The sequence below is a fragment of the Orcinus orca genome, chromosome X (assembly GCF_937001465.1).
Source record: "Orcinus orca chromosome X, mOrcOrc1.1, whole genome shotgun sequence".
In the NCBI taxonomy this organism is placed as follows: Eukaryota; Metazoa; Chordata; class Mammalia; order Artiodactyla; family Delphinidae; genus Orcinus; species Orcinus orca.
The window spans coordinates 13,452,331-13,477,263 of record NC_064580.1 but is presented as its reverse complement, the minus strand read 5'-3'; the positions used below and the strand labels follow the sequence as shown (position 1 = coordinate 13,477,263).

The 24,933-nt window shown below is 38.8% G+C and overlaps 1 protein-coding gene; it reads right to left on the bottom strand.

Annotated features, from left to right (window-relative positions):
• Positions 1 to 24,933, bottom strand: part of GRPR (gastrin releasing peptide receptor) — a 277,275-nt gene that overhangs the window by 149,266 nt on the left and 103,076 nt on the right.

The following is a 24,933-nucleotide window of genomic DNA, read 5'->3' as shown; positions in this document are numbered from 1 at the left end:
TAGTGTTTGCCAATATCCATTGTGTAAACATTCCCACCATGGCCAATTTCAAGCTATCAATAGGACATCACTAAGGTAGAGTTGGAAAGAGACATACACAACTGGCTCTCATAGAGCAGGCTCCAGCACATCACTGTACCAAACCCATTGGATCTCAGTGCTCACCTCTCAGCTCACATTCAGTTCCTGAGCAGTAAGACCATTATGAAGAAAAAAGTTCCAGGTATCAGGATACTTTCTATTTTCAGTTTCAATTTAAGGCAGAGCCCCTATTTATCACACAGAAGTACCACTGAATTCACTGCCATTTTTCTGGGGGAAAAAAAGGTCTTGGAGGTCATGAAATACTGAAATGCAAACAATCTCATTTTCTTACAATCCATTCTAATTCTTCACTACTTTAAAAACCTTCCCTAATCTCAGACTGTAAAAACAACAAATGACTTCTAAAGGTTCTAAGTCAGAAAATTAGTAAAAAAACAAATTTCATCTTTTCTTCAATTCCTTAATGCCCATAAGGATGAAATTTGTCAAATCAACTCTTTCTCTCATCTGAAAAATCAACCATCAACTTAATAATGATGGACTCCGAATATAGTATTCCCAGAGATGCTGAAGTTTAGAGCATCCCAGGATGCAGGATTCGGCCACAAATGAGAACCAAACACCAGCATGTTTTAGCACCTGACACATCATCTGTCGATTGCCAAAGCACTAAAACCTTGTATGTAATCCACTCTAGAAGAGGCCCTCAGGACATAACTTGCAGTTTATTTTCTCATAAACCTGACATCTTCGATCATTGGACTTCTCAGACCTCAGAGATTTGAAGTTGAAGAAACTTTCAAGAACCCAGTGTACTATTAAGAGTGATGACAGCTGATACCTGACAGCCCAGCATGCTGCCTTATACTGTGCTTCCAATATTCACCTAAATATTTAGAAAAGAAAATTCCTGCTGATTTTCACCCCAGCAAAGCGTTTGAGGTTTCTAAATTATTACCCTGAGTCATCATGGAAAGATCATTCTGATCTCATCCTCTGTGTCAGGGGTCCCCAACCCCCGGAACCGGGCCGCATAGCAGGAGGTGAGCGGTGGGCGAGTGTATTTACAGCTGCCCCCAACGCTCGCATCACCACCTGAGCTCCGCCTCCTGTCAGCATTATGGTGAGTTGTATAATTATTTCATTATATATTACAAGGTAATAATAACAGAAATAAAGTGCACAATAAACGTAATGCGCTTGAATCATCCCCAAACCATCCCCCCCAACCCTGATCCATGGAAAAATTGTCTTCCACGAAACTGGTCCCTGGTGCGAAAAAGGTTGGAGACCACTGCTCTGTGTGATGTAAGGAAAATATATGACACATTTTAGAAACATTCTCATCAAAAAGTTTTTCAAAGTGCAATCTTCAATACCTAGAAAATTACCCATATGAAATAATTTATTCCTTGGAGATATGATTGTTGGGAAAATTAATAAAGTAGTCTTGTTCAGGCTTCAGAGACAGAAGCAGGCCTCTGCCTGACCTGTGACCTTGCCTGGACTGCCCTTCGCTTGCTCACCTAACAACTGCTACTAGCAAGTCAAGCGGCACTTACGATAAGAAAGGGAGTGGGTCTTGGAATTTCTTGAGCCCTGGGGACCTGGCCAGTCCCCTGGGGTCTAGAAAATCTTGTGACTAACGTGGTGAAATTAGCAGCATTGTTACAGCTGAACCAGAGCCGTTTTTGCGCAAACTAATATCTGTTTGCGGCCTGGAATTATAAACGGAAGCCCCCAGAACTCCAATCTGAAGTCTCACCCGTGGGGTGGACGCACCGCCCAGGACCCTTCCCAACTGGGGCTCCAGATTGCTGTCACTCGGGACCTCCCATCTGCTGTTTGGATCTGGAAGTAGGTGTCAGCCCAATTCAGTGATGCATACCCTGTTATGTCTCTCTAATATTCTTATTCCTTTCCTTCTAATGATTGTATATCAAGATTAAGTTAAGTCACCTTTCATTAAAGAATTGATTAAAGCTGTTTATTTGTGTGAAACAAGTAGTTATTTTGCCAGCGATTCCATTGAACCTTAAAACCGAAAGTAGGATTTCGGCAAAACAATGATATTGCTGTAGTTCTATACCTTAAGGCACTAACATACAGAATGCCTACTGAGTACAAGGCATTTTGGGGATAGACTCATAAACAATATAGGGGATATTGTTGTTGTTGTGCCTCAGATGGCTTTACTCAGTCCAGACATCTATCCCCCAGATGCTGTGAGCGTTGGCTGTTAAAGGTTTGCAGCTGCCTCCTTCTCTAGAAAATTGTCTTTGTATGATTGGAAGCTGTGTTGCTGGGCAGGTAATTCCCTGCAAGAGGCAGTAACAAGGATGCACAAAAGCCCCCCATCCCCGCATTTGCCTAAAAGGTGAACCATCTTTGCAGAACAATTTGTGCTCTAGAGCTCCCCAAAGGATCAGGCTGAAATAGTCTTGAGCTGAAATCACATCCTTGCTTGATTCCGCCCTTTGTCCTAGCCCACTACTCCCCATCCTCTTTTCCTGAGAACACTTCCTCAATAGGCCATTTGCAAAAGAATCCAAATCTCAGGGTCTACTTCCGAAGCATCCAACCTAACCAAGACTTACACGCTTTTCTCAAGAATATAAGTCATATACTAAACTCAGCTCAATTATTAATTGAACACTGACTGCCTGTAGAGGATTAAAAATGAAAGAGGATATAGAGGATACGTCCATTCCCAGCTAAGATAGAATGATAGGCACCAGATTTACTCTCTTGCCAAAAGAAAAAATGGTCAAAATGTATGAAAAATGGCTTTCATGATGTCATAATCAGGCAACAAAAGACAATGATCTTAAATAAATGAGATGAACCCTATGATTGCCCCAGCTTACTGCATAGAGAAAGGAACCCAGGACAGTCCTGGCAGACTTCTGAGTTGAGAATATAGAGCTGGGAGGCCAAAGCAGTAAGAGTTATCGGGCAGAATAGCAAAGAGGAGAAGGCTACATAGGAAGAAACTCTGGAGATCTGCAGAGGGTGCCCCTTGAATATTCAACATATGAGTTAGCACATGCACATGAGGAAAGGAACACCAGAGAAGTTTAAAGGGAGAAATCCCTGGAGATCACACAGGGCCAGAAATAGTGCCCATTCCTATCAGGCTGGGTGGAAAACTTATAATTCATAGGGCATTGGGTAGAATACTAAAAAGGGTTTTACCTCAGTTGTGAGGGAAATACAGCACTAGACTACACAGCACTGATCTCACCTAATGACAATTATAGTCAATTATAGACAATTATAATTATAGACAATTAAGACTCAAAAGTATCAAACTGTTTCTAAGTAACTTAACTGCAACTCAGAAGAAAGCTTAAGAATATTTATAGTAATCTAAAAATATACCTCAGTATACTGTTAGAAAATAGAAAATAAATAGAAAGATGGTAGATATAAACCCAACCATACCTGTAATCACATACATGGTGGAAAGACTCTAAGATGGCCCCCAATTATCCCTGTCTCCTTGTATTCATGCCCTTGTGTAATCCTCTCCTGTGACTTGCTTCTAACCAATAGAATGTAGAATGTCACCTCCATGACTGCTACATAATACTATAATTTTCATCTTGCAAGCAGACTCTCTCTTATTGACTATTCCCCTTGCTAGCTTTGATTAAGTAAGCTGCCATATGACGAAGTCCACATGGCAAGGAATTGAAGGCAGCCTTCATTTTGACAGCATGCAAGGAACTGAATCCTGCCAACAACCACATTAGCTTAGAAATAGATTCTTCCTCAGTCAAGCCTCAGATGAGACCCCAGCCCTGCCTGACATTTTGATTGCAACCTTGTGAGATACCCTGAAGCAGAGGACTCAGCTAGGCTGTACCTTAATTCCTGGCACACAGAAACAGTGAGATAATAAATGGGTGTTGTTTCAAGCTGCTAAGTTTGTGGTAAGATTATTCTGCAGCAATAACTCGCTACTAAAACATGAAATGTAAATGGTTTAAACACCCAATTAAAATGGAAATTGTCAGATTGGATTAAAAAAAGCCAAGACCCAACTATATACTACTTTTAAGAGATATACTTTAAATATAAAGGCTGAAGTAGGTTAAAACTAAAAAGATGAGAAAAGATACTATTCTAATCTAAAATAAAGCAGGACTTGCTACTTTAATATAAGACAAAGTAGATTTCAGAGTAAATAATATTAATAAGAGTAAAGAGGGTCATTTCATAAAGAGTCCAATTCAACAAGAGGACATGACAATCCTAAGTTTGTATGTACTTAGTAACAGATTACATGAATTAAAAACTGATAGAAGTATAAGGAGAAATAGACAAATATATAATTATACTTAGAGATTTCCCCACCCTTTTCTAATAATTGAAAGAACAAATAGAAAACAAATAAGGATACAGAAGACTTGAACACCACTATCAACCAAATGCCTAATTAACATTCATGCAACACTTCAAAAATTGCAATATACACATTCTTTTCAAGTGCACAAAGAACATTTACCAAAACAGAGCATATCCTGGTCCATAAAAGAAATCTTTTGTTTCTTTTTCTCCGTGGTATTCTTAAATTAAAAGTGATAAAACCTTAATCTCTACCCTTAACCTCACTGAAATTATGAATGGGATTTCATGAGGAGGAGGATGAACAGGGCAAATCTCTAATACAAAGTATGCCAAATGCTATCTTTGAGAAAGGAATACTTTTAAAAGGGACAGAAAAGGTAAGGGAGGGAAGATACGAGTTCACTTTTTCCAGAGCTCTGAGGGTCAGCTGAGTTAGAAACTTTAAACATGATGTGTTTTAAATGGAAACCCATGGGTCTGGACTAGCGTATGCGCATAACAGACTAAGTCTTCTGTTATCAAAAAGGTTGAGGCCTAGCTACTTTTGTCTCAAAGACATTATGTATATTATTGAAATTTGTTTATATCAGATGGTATTTAGACCATCAGTGATAAACAAAAACCTCCAAAAAACCCAATATCTCACTGGGGTAGATATTTCTAGGAATATGTTTCACAATAACATTGCTGTGTCCATGGGGGAAAATTACTTGGCCTGCAACCTGCTCACCACCATGTGAAATTGATCAATAGTCCAATTCAGCACAGCTACAATGTTGAATAAATGATAGCTGTAAAACCTAAGCTCTTAATGGGGAAGTAATTCACACAGAGTTGCACTGATAGTAAACAAATGAGAAACTCCATAAAAAGGGAAGACAATGTTTCTCTGTTGGGTTGCTATAGAACATTCTCAGTTATGTGCAAAGCATAATTGATTGGGTGGCAGTTCCTGGAACAGGCTATGAGGATTCTAAAAAGCTTCAGGTTATTCAAATTCACTTTAGTGCTCAGTACCATTGGGTACTTTTGTAAAGAAAAGAGAAAGATCTGGGTAACTAAAGTAAGGATTATTTTTTAGAGAGATAAATCTCTTGCAAATTAGTAGAAGCATTCTGGAGGACAATATCTATTCACATGCAAAATGTGTGTACCAGCCCCAAAATATTCACTGCTCAGGTATGTTCACAAAATTGACTCACTCCTCAGATAACGCCCCCAAAGATATGTATCATTTAGAGCCCTTTTCTAGCAAGTAACAGAAAATAAGTGCAATCCGGCTTAAACAATAAAGGGGGCTTGTTGGCTCAAAGACTTGCAAAATTCAGGAGTAAGATGGTTAATAGTTTGGGCTACTTTTGGAAGGTGAAGGAAACACCAATAAAAGAATGGAAAGGTGTGACAGGGACAAGAAGGGAGCCGATAGAGGGTACAGTATCAAGCTAATTTCCACTGTGGACAACGAGAGTTTTTTTTTTTTCTTTAATATTTATTTATTTATTTGGCTGCGCCGGGTCTTTGTTACGGCATGTGGGATCTTCGTTGCAGCATCTGGGATTTTGTTTTTTAGTTGCAGCATGCAGGATCTAGTTCCCTGACCAGAGATCAAACCCAGGGCCCCTGCATGGAGAGCACGGAGTCTTAACCACTGGACCACCAGGGAATCCTGGACAACCAGAGTTTAATTCCACTAGGGAAACCCTGAGAGCCAGTGTAAAACATTTGCCTCAGAGGTAACCCACCCTAGCAGGGAGGGGTATTTATACCATGAGTCACTGGTTGAGAGCTGTCCCTGAGGGACATTCATTCCATCCTGCTAAGTAGACAGCAAAAGGGACTCCAGTGGTAAGAGAAAGCCCTCAGGCAAAGAATTCAGTACTGACAAAAGTCGGAGCAGTGTGCACTGAAGTAGTAAAGACAAGTGGGTATGGGTAGGGAACCAATAGCCTCCGCCTAAGATGGACTTCAGGGTTGGGTGATCCAGCAGCTCAACAATATCATGAGATTCTCTCCTTTCCACTCAAATTTCCAGGGTTAATTTAGCTAACCAATGTTTTCCATAGTGGTCATTAAATGATTATCAGTCCCAACTGGGGCTACAGATATTGTAGGATATAGAAAGCACTCTGGGGTCCATGTTCCAAGCAACAATGCTTATGTTTAGCCTAATTAGACTAAATTAAGGCAAAGGCACACTTCTGATTTTGTTACATGGCTTAAATCAATCAGAATCAATCCCTGGAGATAAAGATGGGCTGTCTTCCTCAGAGAGAAAATCTGGGTACCGTGGAGAAGGGAGAAGTTGGGAGTGGATGCTGGGTAGTTCAACCACAAATTTATAGTGATATGTGTGTAAAGATGTTAATTGCCACCTTTTTTGCAATAGCAAAAACCTAGGGGTAGCTGAAGTGTGTGTGTCAATAGGGGACTTACATTTAAACAAATTATGGTACATTCTTAGTTTGGAAACTGCAGTAGTAGATCTTTATACTCTGACATAGATGGGTCTCCAAGATTTATCATTAAACAATAAAGGCACATGCAAATCAGTGTGTAAAGTAAATCGTTTTTGTAAATTAAAAAGCAGATAGATGAATAGAAAATTGGTTATGTGGGACTTTCCTCGTGGTCCAGTGGGTAAGACTCCACGCTCCCAATGCAGGGGGCCCAGGTTCAATCCCTGGTCGGGGAACTAAATCCCGCATGCGTGCCTCAACTGAGAGTTCGCATGCTGTAAAGATCCTGCGTGCTGCAACTAAGACCCAGCGCAGCCTAAATAACTAAATATTTTTTTTAAAAAAAAGAAAAGAAAATTGCTTATGTTAAAGCCTGAACAGCCAAAGACCACCAAGGATAAGCTGGTAGTATGACAAGGTCAGATTTATTGTCTTGATGCAGTGAGGGAAGGCCCTCCAGGAGAACGGTGGACACATCTTTTATAAGGTTTGGGTTCTTGCTAAAGGATTCTGAGGAGAGTTTAAGGGGGTGGCAATCAGTTCTGGGTTGGTTGCTTTCCCAAGGCAGCATTAGGAGATTGAGTGCTGCCTTGAGATGATGGGACTTTGGCAAGATTGGGTCTCTTGATAACAGATGAGTATAGCAAAGTAGGGCTTTGGGGCAGTCATCAGTAAGAAAGCAGGAGCCACTCAAAAAGGAGGCCATTATAGCATCTTACAGCTGCTGCACAATCATGGGAGAAAGAATGTTTTCTGTTAACTTTGCATCTGATTTTATCTGTGTCTAGCCCCCTGGCTTTAATGATGGAAGGGACTCTTTCTTTTTCAGTCTGAGCTGATTTGCACTCTATCAGGCCCAAATAGGTTTTTACTCTTTTTTAAGGAATACTAAGAAACTGTTAACAGTGGTCACCTTTGGAAAAGTGGATTGGGTTAGAAAGGTGAGCAGGAAAAGATGCCTGAACTATTCATTTGCATATTTCTGTTTTAGTTAGATTTTCTAAACATGACAGTATGTTAATTTTGTTACATTTTAAATGTTAACATGGATTCTCTGGGCAGTGAGAATATGACCCTTTTTGTTTGGTTGTTCTCTTCTTTTTATTTATCTGTATTTTGTCAAGAACGAATTTTATTTTTAAAATAATAATAGACATTCTTTGCCTCCCCAAAAGTCAACAGTCTGACTGTCACCACGGTCCAAACCTGGAGCCCAAAAATGAGCTTTGCCACCCCGTCCTCCTTGCCTTCTAACGTGCTGCTGCTTCCGTCTCTTGGGCCATTCTTTCTACACCCAATCTTTATACCACCAGCCCTGCCCTTAACAAAGCGTAGCAAATTTGGAGTGAGACCAATCAGACAATGAACTTATCACCTCACAGGGTGCCCATGTACTGCACTGAAAGGAGAGAGCACAGTTCTAAACATAAACCTCAGCAATAAGATCCTGCCTCTCTTCTCCCCCTAACTCAGCCTTCTCCAAAGACCACACACCTATCAGTGCTCTTCCTGCCAGAGACAAATACTCATCTTGTAATATAGCAAAAGAAATGTAGTTGAGGAGCAGGTATGCTCATTTTATAATACACTGTGAGTTGACTAATAGGATAGATAATTCAAGGGAGAAACGAAAGGATATAATGATATTTGTACTTCATGGCTGAAAGTTTAATAAAGTGCCTCCCCCAAGTGCTTCTCCCATTAGCAAAGGGATTTTTTATTTTATAAGATTGGCTGAGAATGTTATAATTTGGAGGACTTGCCACAGAAGTATGCTGCTTGTAGACATATGTCTAGGATAAAGAACCAACAGTATGACCAAATAGAATAACTCCCTTTTTGAGCCATTATAACAAAACCAATGACAAATATCAGGAGCCTTCCACGGGCGCGTACTCTGAGTAGTTTTATGACATTCCTACCAGGCCATTATTTTTAAAGAGATGATTCAGAAAAGTTGCTAGTGATACACAAGTAGTATTATCTATTTAAAAACTGCATGATTATTTCCAGGACCAAGATAACCGTTGTTTACAAACAAAGAAAAATCTACTATAATATGGAGTCTCTGAAATCAAATTTCAACTATTTTGTGAACAGCTGAGAAATAATTACTTCAGTTATTTTCTTGTCTTTGCTGTTAACAAGGACCCAAATTATCAGCACCTCTTACAATGCCTGACCTTTTAGGACAGTGTAATGATGTTCTAAAGACAGTAAAGCGTACACAGGTTGTCATGCTGCCAACTCTTAGCTACAAATCTGTTAAATGAAAAATCTTTGTAGAATTAATCAAAAAAAGTTCAAGTCATTAAAAGGAAACAAAACAAACTTTTATTTTCCAATGTACCATTTTCAACAAACAGGTCAAATATTTTGAAAGATAATCTGAACAATTGAAAATCATTTCCATGGAAATGGTTCCTTACATAGGAATCTGTTTCTTCTTTGGTTAATGAGGATATTATCCCAATGAAATATTTTAATGGTGCTCAAATAAGGACAAAAAATAGATAATGCGCTGTTGCATGGTCATTTTTCAACCATGCACTGGTGAGTTATTAACAGAAAGACTTATTTTCAAATGTTTATTGACATAATTGGGTTGAAAACTACAATGAAAGAGTAGAAGGAATTACTGCTGTCAGAAGACCTGAGCTAATCCCAGACCATCATTTTCTAACTGTGTAAGTGGGCCTGTCATTCACTGTATCTGTGCCTTCTCTTGAAAACAGAGATATATTTCTATCCTGGCTTTATCTAAGATGGAAAGCCTAAGTCAAAGAAGAAGAGCAACCTACTTTTGATCCAGATACATGACTGTGGTGGTATTAAAATATGTCCACAAATCATTTGATACTCCTTCCTTCAAAGAGTAGAATCTAATTCTTCTCCCCTTAAATGTGGGCTGTATTTAGTGACTTGCTTCCAGTGAATAGAATGGTAGAAGTGACAGTCTATGACATCGGAGATTAGGATATAAAAGGTATTGTGACTTCCTCCTTGCTCTTTTCCTTTGATCACGCACTTTAGGGGAAGAAAGCAGCCATGTTGTGTAGATATTCAAGCAGGCCCACGAAGAGGCCCATATGGCAAGAAACTGGGACTTCTCACCAATAATGCCAAGGAACTGAGGACTCCTTCCTATAGTCATTTCATGACTTTGGAAGTGGAGCCTCCTGCCCCAGTCAAGCCTTCAGATGACTGCAGCCCCATGTCTTAGCTGCAACCTGAGCCAAATCCATCCAGCTAAACCATTCCTGAATTTCTGACGCACAGAAACTGTGTAATGATAACTGTTTGTTGTTTTAGGCCAATAAATTTTGGGATAATTGTTAGTAGATAACTAATACTATGACCTACTAGGAAAAATACATCTATAAAGACAAGTACAATATGATTCTCTTTTGACATGGAAAGTTTGCAAATAAATTTAAAAAGGAATGAGAGCTTTGATTTAGAAGCTTTACAATCAAATTCTTTTAACGCTTCCACATATTCTGGGTTATAATGCAGTTAGAAGAAACTGCAATATTCTGTCAGTCACAATGAAGATTCTGTAGCCCACAGAAGGCCCTGTGAGGGATGATAAAGCAGCTCTCCAGGTGGAGACTGGCCACACACATGGGAACACTTCACAAGCATCCTTAAAACATGGGCTCTATATTCATCATTTCAGATTTAAAGAAAACCTTAAGCAAGCCTACAGTTACTAAAAATCTCTATTACAAATATCCTGTCTCCTCCACTAAATGCATGTTTACCAAAATGATTTAAGAGAACCAAAGCAGCAAAAGAATGGAGTTAAAACTATAGCAACAGTCTTCAAACTGGGGTTATACAGAGACTTTCCAAGGGGTACATGGACATAAATAGTTTTGAGGAAAACAATTTCAAGTCACCTTCCATATATAAGCAATCTCTCCTGTAAGAGATCTGCCTGAGGAATGCATTATGTCTGTTCTTCTTTCCTACTTCTCTTTTCACAAGCATCCTTTTCCATGTTTCAAAGGAAGGCATATTTCTTTGAATTCCCAAATCTTATTATTACGCATTGTCCCAGAGTGTGAAAACTTCAGGGGCACCAAGCAAAGGAATAGTTTAAAATATTGGTGTTTGCAAACTCCATCTATTCAAATCACCATAAACTCATAAGAGGACATCTCTCTTTCTTATCTTGTGTGTATATATATATCTTGTATAAATTTTTATTAAATGAGAAGGATGGTAAGACTCATGTTGGGATGTTCTGTATTGAAAAATATTGTAGCATGGGGGAGGGGTTGTGGGATTGATAACAAAGAATTTTCATTTAGCAAGCTCACCTCTCAATTCTGTCAACTATTGTAAAATAACACATTGCTCCTGAGGATAATTCCTGTGAGTCTGCTGCCAACAAAGATATGAAACCACTGTCTTATGATATCATTTATTTACAAAAGATCCAGCCTCAAAAAAAGTCTGATTTGTTAAATGTTGAAAGCTAAGGGTATCATCAGGGAAAAGCTACTATCATTAAAGCTGGTTTTGGAAACCTTATGAATCTGAGAGCACAGTTCATTCTTTACACAAAAATTTATTGAGTAGCTCCCATTTACCAGGCACCGTTTTAGATTCTCAGATGCAACGGGACATAAAATGAACAAAAATCTAGGCTCACATAGCACTTACAGAAAAGAGAGACAAACAATAAACAAAATAAGTAAATGGTATAGTACATTAGAAAGTCATAAGTATACAGAGAACAAGGAAAAAGGAATGAAGGGCAGGGAGTGCCAGGAGGCACTGGGGATTTTAAGTTAGGTGGGCAGAGACAGCTCCTTTTAGAAGATGACATTTGCACAAAGATTTGAAGGAGATGAGGGAGCAAGACTTGTGGATATTTGGTGGGGGAGGTGCTGAGCAGATGGGGGAAAGCATGTGGAAAGAATCTGGGGCAAAGTATGCTTGGCTTGCTCAAGGAACAGCAAGAAGGCCAGTGAAGAGAGAAGTAACCGAGAGGGAGAGTATAAGAATGAGAAGTGATAAGGGTAATGTAGTGCTAGACCATGTGGAACCTTACAGGCTACTGCAAGGATTTGACTTTTACTCTGGATGAGGGTTTTGTGGAGTGACATGATCTGACTTATGTTAAGTGGCACACTAGCTGCTGTACTGAGAATAGACTAGAGGGAGCAAGGGCAGAAGCAAAAAAATTCAGCAAGGCAGTTACTGCAATAATCCTGAAAGAGATACTGCAGTAATCCAGAAAGAGACCATGGATGCTTGGTCCAAGATGGTAGCCAAGGAGGTGATAAGAAGAACTGAGATTCTGGATATATTTCGAAGGTAAAGTCAATAGAATTTTTTGATAGATTGGATGTAGGGTGTGAAACAGAATAGCCCTATATTTATTAGAAAAATTAAATTCATAGTTTAAAAATTTTCTAGAAAGTAAATTCCAGACTCAGATGGTTTCACTTGTAAATTCTATCACATGTTTATGGAAGAAATCATACCAATCTTACCAAAACTCTTTCAGAAAATAGAGGATGAGAGAAAACTGCTCAATTCATTTTGTGTGGTCAGCATCACCCTAATTCTAAAACCTGATAAAGGCAGTTCAAAACAGAAATTTATAGACCAATAACATTCATGAACATAGATGCAAAAAAATCCTTAACAAAGTACTAGCAAATGGAACCCAACAATATATCAAAAGGATAATACATGATGACCAAGTAGGGTTTATCTCAGGAATGCAAAGTTGTTTAACATTTAAAGATCAATCAAGGTAAGATCAATCAAGGTAATTAACCATATTAACAGCATAAAGCAGAAAAACTATGTGATAATTTGAATAGATGCAGAAAAAAATTCAACATCCACTCATCACATAAACTTTTAGCAAACCAGGAATAAAAGGGAATGTATTCAACCTGATAAAGGACATCTTTTAAAAACCTGAAGCTAGGGCTTCCCTGGTGGCGCAGTGGTTGAGAGTCCACCTGCCGACGCAGGGGACACAGGTTTGTGCCCTGGTCCAGGAAGATCCAACATGCCTTGCGGAGAGGCCACAACGGTGAGAGGCCCGTGTACCGAAAAAAAAAAACAAAACCTGAAAGTCTGAATTTTTTGCTCACGACTGTGAAAAGGCAAGGTTGCCCACTGCCATCACTGCTATTCAATATGCCAATTCAATAAGGCAGAATGTTAAAGTTAAAAGAAATAAAAGGCAGAAAGATTGGAAAGGAAAACGTAAAACTGTCTGTATTTGCTGATGAGATGACTATATACAAAAGCCTACAGAATCACAAAATAAATGCTAGAACTAATAAGTAAATTTAGCAAAGTCACAGAATACAATGTTAAGTTAAAAAATCAAGCAGTGGGGCTTCCCTGGTGGCGCAGTGGTTGAGAGTCCGCCTGCCGATGCAGGGGACACGGGTTCGTGCCCCGGTCCGGGAAGATCCCACGTGCCGCGGAGCGGCTGGGCCCGTGAGCCGTGGCCGCTGAGCCTGCGCGTCCGGAGCCTGTGCTCCGCAATGGGAGAGGCCACAACAGTGGGAGGCCTGCGTACCGCAAAAAAAAAAAAAAAAAAAAAAAAAAAAAAAATCAAGCAGTGTCACAAACAATTGGAAAATGAAATTTTAAAGATTCCATCTATAGTATTAAAAATCACAGAATAATTCTAATATATAGCATGTTATGTTATATATAACATAATATATAACATAATAAATCTAACAAAAGACTTCTATGATCTCTACATTAAAAATATAAAACATTGTTGAAAGAAGTTAAAAAAGATCTAAATAAATGTTGAGATAAATCATTTCCTAGATTAGAAGATTCAGTTTTATCAAGATGTCAGTTCTCACAAAATTAATCTATAGATACAATGCAATTCCAATCAAACCCTCAGCAGAATTTTTTTGTAGAAAGCGACAAGCTAAGTCTAGAAGTATATGAAAAATCAAGGAACATAGAGTAGCCAAAAGAACTTTGAAAAAGAGTAAAGTTAAGAACTTGGGCTTCCCTGGTGCCGCAGTGGTTGAGAGTCCGCCTGCCGATGCAGGGGGCACAGGTTCGTGCCCCGGTCCGGGAGGATCCCACATGCCGCGGAGCAGCTGGGCCCGTGAGCCATGGACAGGTCACAACAGTGAGAAGCCCGCGTACCGCAAAAAAAAAAAAAAAAAAAAAGAACTTAAACTACCTAACTTCATGAAATTATCATGACAGAGATAATTATGCTAAAATTATCAAGACAGTGTAGTAGTGGCATAATGATTGACAAAAAGATCAATGGAACTGAATATAGCCCAGAAATTGACCCCCAATTACATGGTCCTCTGATTCTCATAATGGCACCAAAGGAATCCAGAAAGAAAAGAATAGTCTTTTCAACAAATGCTGCTGCAATAATTAGATATTTATATTAAAGGGAAAAAAATAACATCGGCTTCCACCTTGTACCATATACAAAAATTAATTTGAGATATATCCTAGACCTAAACATGAAAGCTAAAGCCCTAAAGCTTCAGAAACCATATATCTGACAAAGGACTGGTATCCAGAATATATAAAGAATGCCTAAAAATTAATAATAAAAAACAAAAATATCTTTAAATGGGCAAAATATTTAAATAGGCACTTCATAAAAGAACATGTGCTAATGGCTGAAATGCACATGAAAAATTACTTGACATCATTAGTTATTATGGAAATGCAAATTAAAAACACAATGAAATACTACACATACACCAGTATGGCTAAAATTAAAAAGACTGACAGCACCAAATGTTGGCAAGGATTTGGGACAATCAGAACCCTCATACATTGTTTTTATGACTGTAAAAGTGTTCAGCCCATTTGGCAAAAGGTCTGGCAGTTTCTGGCAAAACTAAACATAACACCTATCCTATGATCAAGTAATTCCTCCTAGGTATTACCTAAGAGAAATGAAAATATATGTCCACAAAACGACTTGTACACAAATGTTCATGGCAGCTTTCTTTTTAATAGTCAAAACTAGAAACAGCCCAGGTGTCTATCAATAAAAGAATGGATAAGCAAACTATGATATAGTCAGATAATGAAATACAACTCAGCAACAGAGGGACTGAGCTACCAATACACACTAAAATATTTATTAATCTCAAAAACATTATGCTAAGTGAAAGAAGCCATCCACAAAAGGATACAAATTGTATGATTCCATTCATGTAAAGTTCTAGAACAGGCAAATCTGATCTATAGTGGAAAATAATTAGGATAGTGGTTTCCTGGTGGGAAAGAGAGTGTGAAGGGGGGGATCAATGTTTGCCTGGGAAAGGGCATGGAGGAACTATCTGGAGTGATGGCAATGTTCTATATCTTCATGGGGGTTTGTATTCATCAAAACTCAGTGGACGTACGCTTAAGATTTGTGTATTTCATTGAATGTAAATTTTACATCAAAAGAAAAACTTTAGACAAATACTGAACTCTAATTGGTCGTATGAATGCTGAAGTATACAGAGTGAATGTATAGATGTCTTCAATTTACTTTGAAAGGCATCAAAAAATAAGATGAGTTGATATAGGTGATAAAACGAGTATAGGCAAATATAAATGGTGGGATCTAGGTGACGGTATATAAATATTCACTATAAAATTCTTTTGATTTTGTGGTATGTTTGAAATTTTCCACAATAAAACAATTTTTTAAGGTAAAACTATATAGCAATGTTGATACCCTTTCAAGATAATTAAAATGTTTTTTCCACAAAAGTACAATACTTGTACATTGATCTGGAGCTCAGTGTAAAATAATCAGTAGTGGGGTGATTCATCAGGCACTCATTAATTCATTCAAACAATTAATAGTTATTTACTGAGCATCTGCTATGTGACAGGCACTTGAAAGAAAGTGAAAATGCCAAACAGTCTACTCAATAAATAATTATCTACTTTTGCCCACAGCAACCCACTTGGAAAGGAATGCTTTGAGGAAATGAGGCATGACAAGCAAGCCTGTCATTCACAGCTATTTTTTAAAAATTAGGGCTTCCCTGGTGGCGCAGTGGTTGAGAGTCCGCCTGCCGATGCAGGGGACACGGGTTCGTGCCCCGGTCTGGGAGGATCCCACGTGCTGCGGAGCGGCTGGGCCCATGAGCCATGGCCGCTGGGCCTGCGTGTCCGGAGCCTGTGCTCCGCAACGGGAGGGGCCACAACAGTGAGAGGCCTGCGTACCGCAAAAATAATAATAATAATAAATAAATAAATTTGTTTATTTATTTATTTGGCTGCATTGGGTCTTCATTGCTGCACGCAGGCTTTTTTCTAGTTGCGGCCAGTGGGGGCTACTCTTCGTTGTGGTGTGTGGGCTTCTCATTGCGGTGGCTTCTCTTGTTGCGGAGCACAGGCTCTAGGCGCGTGGGCTTCAGTAGTTGTGGCACGTGGGCTCAGCAGTTGTGGCTCGTGGGCTCTAGAGCGCAGGCTCAGTAGTTGTGGCGCAGGGGCTTAGTTGCGCTGTGGCATGTGGGATCTTCCTGGACTAGGGCTCGAACCCGTGTCCCCTGCATTGGCAGGCAGATTCTTAACCACTGTGCCACCAGGGAAGCCCCCACAGCTATTTTTTAATGTTATAGTTTGCCCATTAAAGAAGTCATTTTCAATATGGAAAATCAATACTGTTAGATAGGAAATAATTGCACAAATACTGGTGTCAATTTTAAATTGTTTCTTAAACATATTTTCAACCTTGGAAGCAGAAAAATTGAGACATAAGGAAAGAGAAGGCCTCACTAATCACATAACGTGTGATTTTTAAACCGTTGGTATTAAGCTGACAGATCGAGAGAGCTCTAAATGTCATTTCCTCACAAGAAGCTATTATGCACAGGGCTTGAACAGGGCTGGAGGACCTAGCAACAGAAGCAGGGAAAGGTTTCCAAGGTGAGAGGGCTGCTTGTTTCAGAGCTAAACCTTAAAATGCCATGGCTCGAGGTCTTGACCAGGAAAATGAATGGCCAGCCAGTGCATCAGCCTAATAACAGCTCTTATTTCCCTAGATGACACTGGATTTATTAGATACATATTCTTAAATACATGATTTTCCAGTGTAATTCAAGTTACATCTTGAGGCGGAGCACAAACACTGATGAATGCTTTTGTATGTAAATATATTCTGGTCTATGAATCCATTGCTTCTCTCAGACACCAAGACACAGGTTTTAGGCTGGGATTCAGAAATAATCCCAGTTATATACTGTTCTAATTCACATTCCAGCACTAAATGTAGACTCTGAGTAACTTAGATGTTAGGAAGCATGGTTGAAGGGCGAGACAGAGGCTGAGAATTTGCCAACCAGATAATTTAACAGCCTTGCTTGACACTCACTCTCAAGCAGAATGCTTGAAATGTACTTAGGCTCCAAGACTCAGTTTCCCCTTTTTGTTCTTGGGGATTATCCTACTCCCTGTTTTGTCCAAATTAGCCATCAGAGCTCCCATTATTTGAAAGCCTGGCTAAAACATCTCCTTTTCCTTCAAGGGCCTGGAGAAGGAGTATCTTGATTTTACCTTCTTTGTCTTCCCTTTAATTTTCTCTCTCTTTGCCAAGTATTAGGGTAGCCTTGAAAGAAGAAAAAGTCACAAAAAGAGCTATTTTATAGCTAGAGATGGAACTGGGGAGAGATGCTTGTCGGCATCATTGGCTTCAGAGGTGGGGTGAGTAACATTTGTGGATTCTCTAAATTTGAATTTAGAGTATTTTCATCACATAGATGGTGAAGGCACCTCTTCCTTCTCTCCCTGCTGCTTCTGCGAAACCCTGCCCAGTGTGTACAGCATGAGCCCAGAAATCAGCTTCTCTCTCTCTCAATTCATCAAAATGCCCTCCACAAGACAAAGAGAATAATAATTAAAGTACACTATAGACAGCTCTTGTGCCCTGATAAAATATAACACACACACACACACACACACACACAGATACGGACGCTTTTCTTATGTTTGTCCCAAGGGCTTCACCACATCACTGGCTCTAGCGTGTGAGCAGAGACCATAAATAAGGAGATGTTGTTACATGACACAAAAGCAAAAATCAGGCACAGAACTTAAAACTTCCTTTTATTTTAATCTGGTTCTTAAATCTCTATCTGGCCTGGTAGCTCACAGAGTCTTGAGACTTGGTGTCTCAAGTCATAGGACAATAGGACGTAGAACAAAGTCATAGAACCAATGCCCTTCATCCCTACCAGTCCCCACCCTACAATTCACATCCTCACATTGACCCAGGCAACAGGTCCTGATTTTATCCACTGTTCTTATTTCTCCAGATGGCTCTCTTTATTCCTTTAACAGAAAAAGTCTCTCCTATTCATTCTTGCCTCAAAGCATTTGTGGACTAAATTCATTAGCTTTCCCCTAGATCTTAATTCAGCTACTGAGACAATCCAAACCTCTTTATATCTCTATTAGTCTTTGCTTACTCCACTGTCTGTGTTTTCCCAATTTTTATGTATAATCTCATTTGTATTCTTTCTGTAGCACCTCAAAAAGCCACACCAAGGATTTACTTTGGAAATCTATGGGTTTTTCTCAGCCACTGCTCAGCAGAAAAAAACCACAATCAAATTCTTCCCTCACTATCGGTTGAAAATTCAAGAGATAACATTTGCTTTTACAAACAATACTTTCACCTCAAAATTGCTGCTGTAATAAAGATTTGGGGGGTTTTAAGTGACCGAAACTCAGTTCAAATTTACTTAACTGCAAGAAGGGGGAATTCGGGGGCTTATTTTATTGACAAATCTGAGTCATCTGGCAGGAGTCCAGAAAAGAGCCTCGTTCCATTTCCTGGCCCTTTCTTCTTCTGTGTTGGTTTTATTTTCTGACAGTTCTCTCCAAGTGGTGACAAAGATGACTGCCAACAGGTCTAGATCAAATCCTTCCTGCTTAGCCCTACCAACAGAAAGAGATTCACATTTCCAACAGCCCAGCCAAAGTCCCAAGGAAGGTAATGGAGATCAGCAGGCAAAGGCTGTCTGTGATCTCCACACCCTGGACAATAGCCCATCCCTCTGGATTTCCTCACTGGGTCCCAGCAAAGCAGCTGAGCTTTGGGTCAGAGGGAGAAGAACACTGTTGCTAAAAGGATAGCAAATTCAAAGACATCAGCTCTGATTTCCTGTGGGACACACTTTATCCCACCAGCCTGCTTTTAGGAAGGTACGAGAAGATTCTGCTGCTTCGGCAATTGGCAGGTTCCAATTCAGGAGTCTAAGGATGAACTCCTTTCACACACTGGTGAGACCTGGGGGACAACTGAGACACAAAATGTGCAAAAAACCGTAACCTTCTGAAAACAATACCCTCTCCTTTGTTCTCTAACCCAGAGGAGTAGGTAGCCATGAAGATTTCAGACAAAATAAAAATGGCCACGTGCAGGCCTCTAGGAACTTGCAGTTCTCCCAGGTTAAGAGAAAGGGACCCATACAAGATTATCTGGAGTGAGGTTTGGTGATGGCGGCAGCTGTTGATTTACTTCAAACCACTTTAAAGATTATATTAAAAAGACTCCAGCAACATTCGTACTTTCAGTTCTGAAGTTCTAAATCTCGATTTTGTGATTTTCATTTAAACACAGGACGATGGTGATTTTAAAATAATTATCCCTGAAGTTTTATTAAAATAATGCAGCTATAAGTAAAAAGCATTACTTCCAAGACCTCAATTTGAAATGAAATGCAGACTTTCTAGATTTTAATGCATCATAGGCCACCAATTTCATAAAATTGCATCCACTTTTCAAAGCTTATATCACCCCATGGAAGCAGCCCCTCGGAAAGAGATGAGGTATTTGATTCTCTAATGTCTCCATTTAGCCAATTATAGGCAGGTTTTCATATATCATTCCCTTAAAAATATTATAAAAGCACTTTCTACTCTGGTTCTAGTATGGTTGGAAAATGTTAAAGGCATTAATTTCATTGAACTACAGGAAAATTTCAGATTAGAAGATGATGAGAAGATTTTTTTTAAATGAAGCAGTTTTCTTGTGCTTAATGTGGCCTCAGTCGCATTGAAACAGCTAAAAGTTTGACAAAAGAGACAACCTTTTCTTTAGGAAAAGCTCCATATAAAATGAAGATAATTATTGTAAGAATGGAAGATAGTTTTCACTTTAAATGAGACATACATATACTTATCAAGTTATATACAGAGATATTCATTCCAGAGTGACCATTAAATCCTCAATATTTCTATACACTGACTGGACAAACCTCTAAATTTCACCAGTTTTCATAACTTTCAAGAGCTTCAGGCTTAATAAATCTTGAAAAGGTAGGAATTAAGGAAAAGTCAAAATGCTGATTTAAATAAGAAATGTCACTATGGAAGATAGAGAAAATGCAAATAGTAATAAAATTCTAAATTCTTTTATTTCTTAAAAATGTTGCTTCTATCCTTTCTAAACCCTAGTTTGATATCTATATCTGAGAATGTGATCACCAGTCTCCAATATGATCCCTTAGTACTCCCCATCTCCTGGTTCATGCCCTTGTATAGTCCCCTCCCACACTGAATAGGGCTGACTGTATAATCAATAAGATATTACAGAAATGATGGAGTATGACATTGAAAGTCTGGGTCATAAAGACATTGTGGAGTCTGTCTTGCTCTCTCTTGGATCACTAACTCTGGGGGTAAGCCAGCTTCTATGCCATCATGACACTCAAGCAGCAACTGGAGAGGCCCAAGTGACAAGGAACTGAGGCCTCCTGCCAATAGCCAGATGGGTGGGCCATCTTGGAAGTGAATCCTCCAGCCACTGCAGTCCCAGCTGACATCTTGACTGAAACCTTATGAGAGGCCCTGAGCCAGAACTACACAGTTAAGATGCTCTCAAATTCTCAACCCACAGTAACCATGAGATAATAAATGTTTGTTGTTTTAAGCCACTAGGTTTTAGAGTAATTTATTATGCATAATAGAAAACTAATACAGAGAATTTCAATATAATTTAGGTCTATAAATATCATAGAAATCTTTTGTTAAAATCAATTGATAAATTGTTAACTTGATGGACGATGTTCTTTCTGTCCAAGGGTCTTTGATGGTTGTCACATAGGTCTGGGACTTGTGACAGTCCTTTTAATAATAATCACAAACTCAGGGACTTCCCTGGTGGCGTAGTGGTTAAGAATCTACCTGCCAATGCAGGGGACACAGGTTCGAGCCCTGGTCCGGGAAGATCCCACATTCCGCGGAGTAACTAAGCCCGTGTGCCATAACTATGGAGCCTGTGCTCTAGAGCCTGCATGCCACAACTACTGAGCCCACATGCCGCAACTACTGAAGCCCGTGCGCCTAGGGCCCACACTCCGCAACAAGAGAAGCCACAGCAATGAGAAGCCTGCGCACCGCAACGAAGAGTAGCCCCTGCTCACCGCAACTAGAGAAAGCCCGCGCACAGCAACAAAGACCCAACGCAGCCAAAAATAAATAAATAAATTGAATCAATGTAATTATTAATAATAATAATCACAAACTCAAAAAAATTAAGGTTATTTTATAATCCTTCACAGAACATTCATATTATTTTATACTACAAATAACATGTTAGAGGGACATTTCCAGACAGTTAGGCTAAGCATTCCTAATTCTAGAAGATAATACTGAAAAGGTTTATTTTCTGTTTGTGCAAGGAATACCATTTTCTGAAAATTGTCTGGAAAAGACTTAAAGTACTTGGTGGTGGTGGCAGCAGCATTGTCACTAAAGATCTAGTGTTTGGAAATGTCCAACTTTTTTCATTTTCTCTGATTATCATGAATTCAATCAGAAGAGCCTCAGTAAAACAGTTAAATCCAAGCATAGACTTTCAAACCCCTAAGATAATCATGGCTCTGTAGCAAATAAGAAAGATAAATATAAAACATAGTCTCAATGAATAGGTGAAGCAGAGGGGATTTTTAAGGAAGTGAAATTATTCCATGTGATACTCTAATGGTGGATACTTGTCACTATACATTTGTTAAAACCCAAAGAACGTACAACATCAAGAGTGACACCTAATGCAAACTATGGACTTCAGGTGATAATGATGTGTTAACGTTGGTTCAACTATTGTAACAAATGTACCACTCTGGTGGGGGATGCTGACGGTGGGAGAGGCTGTGGGAATACAGGGAGGGTGTAAATGGGAACTTCTCTGTACTTGATGCTCAGTTTTCCTGTGAACCTACAACTGAACCTACAAGTGCTCTAAAAATGAAGTCTGTTAATAAGAGGAGAAAAACAGTTTCTGCCCTCCAGGAACTTTCATTATTTATTTAACAAATAGTCACTTGGCTTTTCTTTTCTATCCTTTTACATTCCACCCTTCTGTGTCTTTATGCTTTATATGTGTCTCTTATAAACAGCACATAGTTTGGATTTGGGGTTTTATCTAATCTAAGAAGCTCTGTCCTTAATGAGGAATGTTGAACCATTTATACTTATTGTTACTACAGTTATATGTGGATTTCTTTTCATTATTTTGAGTGATCTAGCTACTTAAATTTTTCTTTGTTTCTTTTTTCCTTTTTCTATTTTCCATTTATTTAAAAGGTAAACATCTTATTTCAATTATTTTAGTAGAAAGATTTAATATACCTACTTGACTTCAATACTTTGAGTGTAATCACATGTTTAGACTCCTCCTGACAATCCAAAGTACTCAGAATACTTTAACACCATAGATACAACCCGATGTTCCATGATAGGTCATATAATATTTAATTCCACTTTATTTATACTTTATACCACTTTATACCCCCCTCCATTGTCATAATTGCTCTTATTATTATGGGGTTATTTTTAGACAGTCATTGGGTATTTAAAATTACCAACCTGTTTGCCAATTTCTTAGTTCAACATGACTTCCTAGATACTGATTCTTCTTTCTAGGTTTGATTTCCCACAGAAGTACATCTTTTAATATTAAGGGTTTGTGAATGGTCAACTCTCTCAGACTTTACTGGGAAAAATCTTTATTTCACCTTTAGTCTCAATAGATAGTAGTATGATTTTTTAAATGTTCCTGCTAGTCATTTGATTGTTCCTCCTTTGTCTACATTATCTGACTCTTAATTCCCCCTCATCCTTTAAATTTTCTCCTTCCAAATCTCACATTAGCATATGTTGAGCACTCTTATTCTATCCTTCACTTTCCTTTAACCTGTATTTCACAATTTCTCTTCTTTTTATCTCTGTGAGCTGAACTCTGGGGAAATATTTAAATCTATATTTCAATTCCCTAACTATTCCTTTAGTTATGTCTTATCAATGGCTCAACTTGGTTCAGCTATGAATAGCATTTATATAGTGAAATTATTGAGCTAACTAAAATTATAATGAAATTATACTGGGAAAATGAGTGTATAGGAAATGTTCATGAGTGTGGTGGGGTGAAGAGATCTGAAAGAGGTAATTCTTGATTTAGGATAGTGAAAAATAATTAGATGATTCCTACAAGTTAAAAAAAATTAAAAGTAGTAATATAAGCATGTTATTTAAAGCTATAGAGATAAACACCAAAAAAAAAAAATTAAGAAGTTGAAAATGTTGCCTCTAAAGAAGGAAAAGGGGTGAAGTAGAGGCTGGGAACTGATATTTAGTCATAATAAGTCTTGGGAAGTATTTGACTCTTTAAGTTACACACAGGAATAACTGATAAGGAAAACTAAAATTTTTTTAAAGTGGCTGAATGGAAATGAAACTGTTGAGAAGAGTTGTGCATATTTAAAAATCAAGTAAGAGGAATGAATAGGTGGAGCACAGGGTATTTTTAGGGTGGTGAAACTATTCTGTATGATAGTATAATGGTAGATACATGTCAGTATACATTTGTCCAAATCCATAGAATATACCACACCAAGAGTGAACCCTAATGTAAACTATGGACTTTGGGTGATTGTGATGTGTCAGTGTGGGTTCATCAATTGTAACAAATGTGCCACTCTGCTGGAGGTGTTGATAATGGGGGAGGCTGTGCATGTTGTAGGGGAGGAGCAGGGGCTATATGGGAAATCTCCATATCCTCCTCTCAATTTTGCTGTGAACCTAAGACTGCTGTAAAAAATAAAGTCTATTTTTTTAAAAAAATCAAATAATTAGCATGTTATCCCACTTGCAATTTGAAAGTATAATATTAAGGTAAAATGACATCCTCTTGGTACTTGCAGTCAATTCTAAATTTTTGCTATGAATCTTTTACCACTAATTTGCCATGTTGAAGTTTGTAAAAAGAAACCCCTAACCTACATTTGTTTCTATATCCCATGCTGTAATTTTAACGTTTGCAAAATATAGAAGTACCAGTGGGAAAACTTGTGTTAATAAAATGTCTTAACATTTTTAACTGCTGTAAGATATTAAGACATTTAGAAAAATAACACTTTTCAACAACTGGTACAGCAGTAAATACTTAATTTTACTGGTGACCCAACAAATTTGGAGGTACTTGTCCACCACTAAATTGCTCTGTCTACCTGCCTGGTTAAGACGACAACTTTCTGGGCTTCCCTAGTGGCGCAGTGGTTGAGAGTCCGCCTGCCGATGCAGGGGACACGGGTTCGTGCCCTGGTCCGGGAAGATCCCACATGCCGCGGAGCGGCTGGGCCCGTGAGCCATGGCCGCTGAGCCTGCGCGTCCGGAGCCTGTGCTCCGCAACGGGAGAGGCCACAGCGGTGAAAGGCCCACGTACCGCAAAAAAAAAAAAGACAACTTTCTGTCCAAAGCGGCAGAAATTGCTCATAGAGAAACAAGAAGGTGGTGAACTCTGATAAAGTACCTGTCACGGTGTTTCTAGTGACTCAGTAGAGATTTGCTAATAGAAAACTGGCTCAGTTATAAGATGAATAAGTTCTGGAGATCTAATATACACCTTGGTGGCTGTAGTTAACAATACTGTATTATATACTTGAAATTTACTAAGAGAGTAGATCTTAAATATTCTCTCTCTCTCTCTCACACACACACACAAAATGGTAACTATGTGAGGTGATGTTAACTAACCTCATTTCATAACATATACATATATCAAATCATCATGTAGTACAATGGAAAC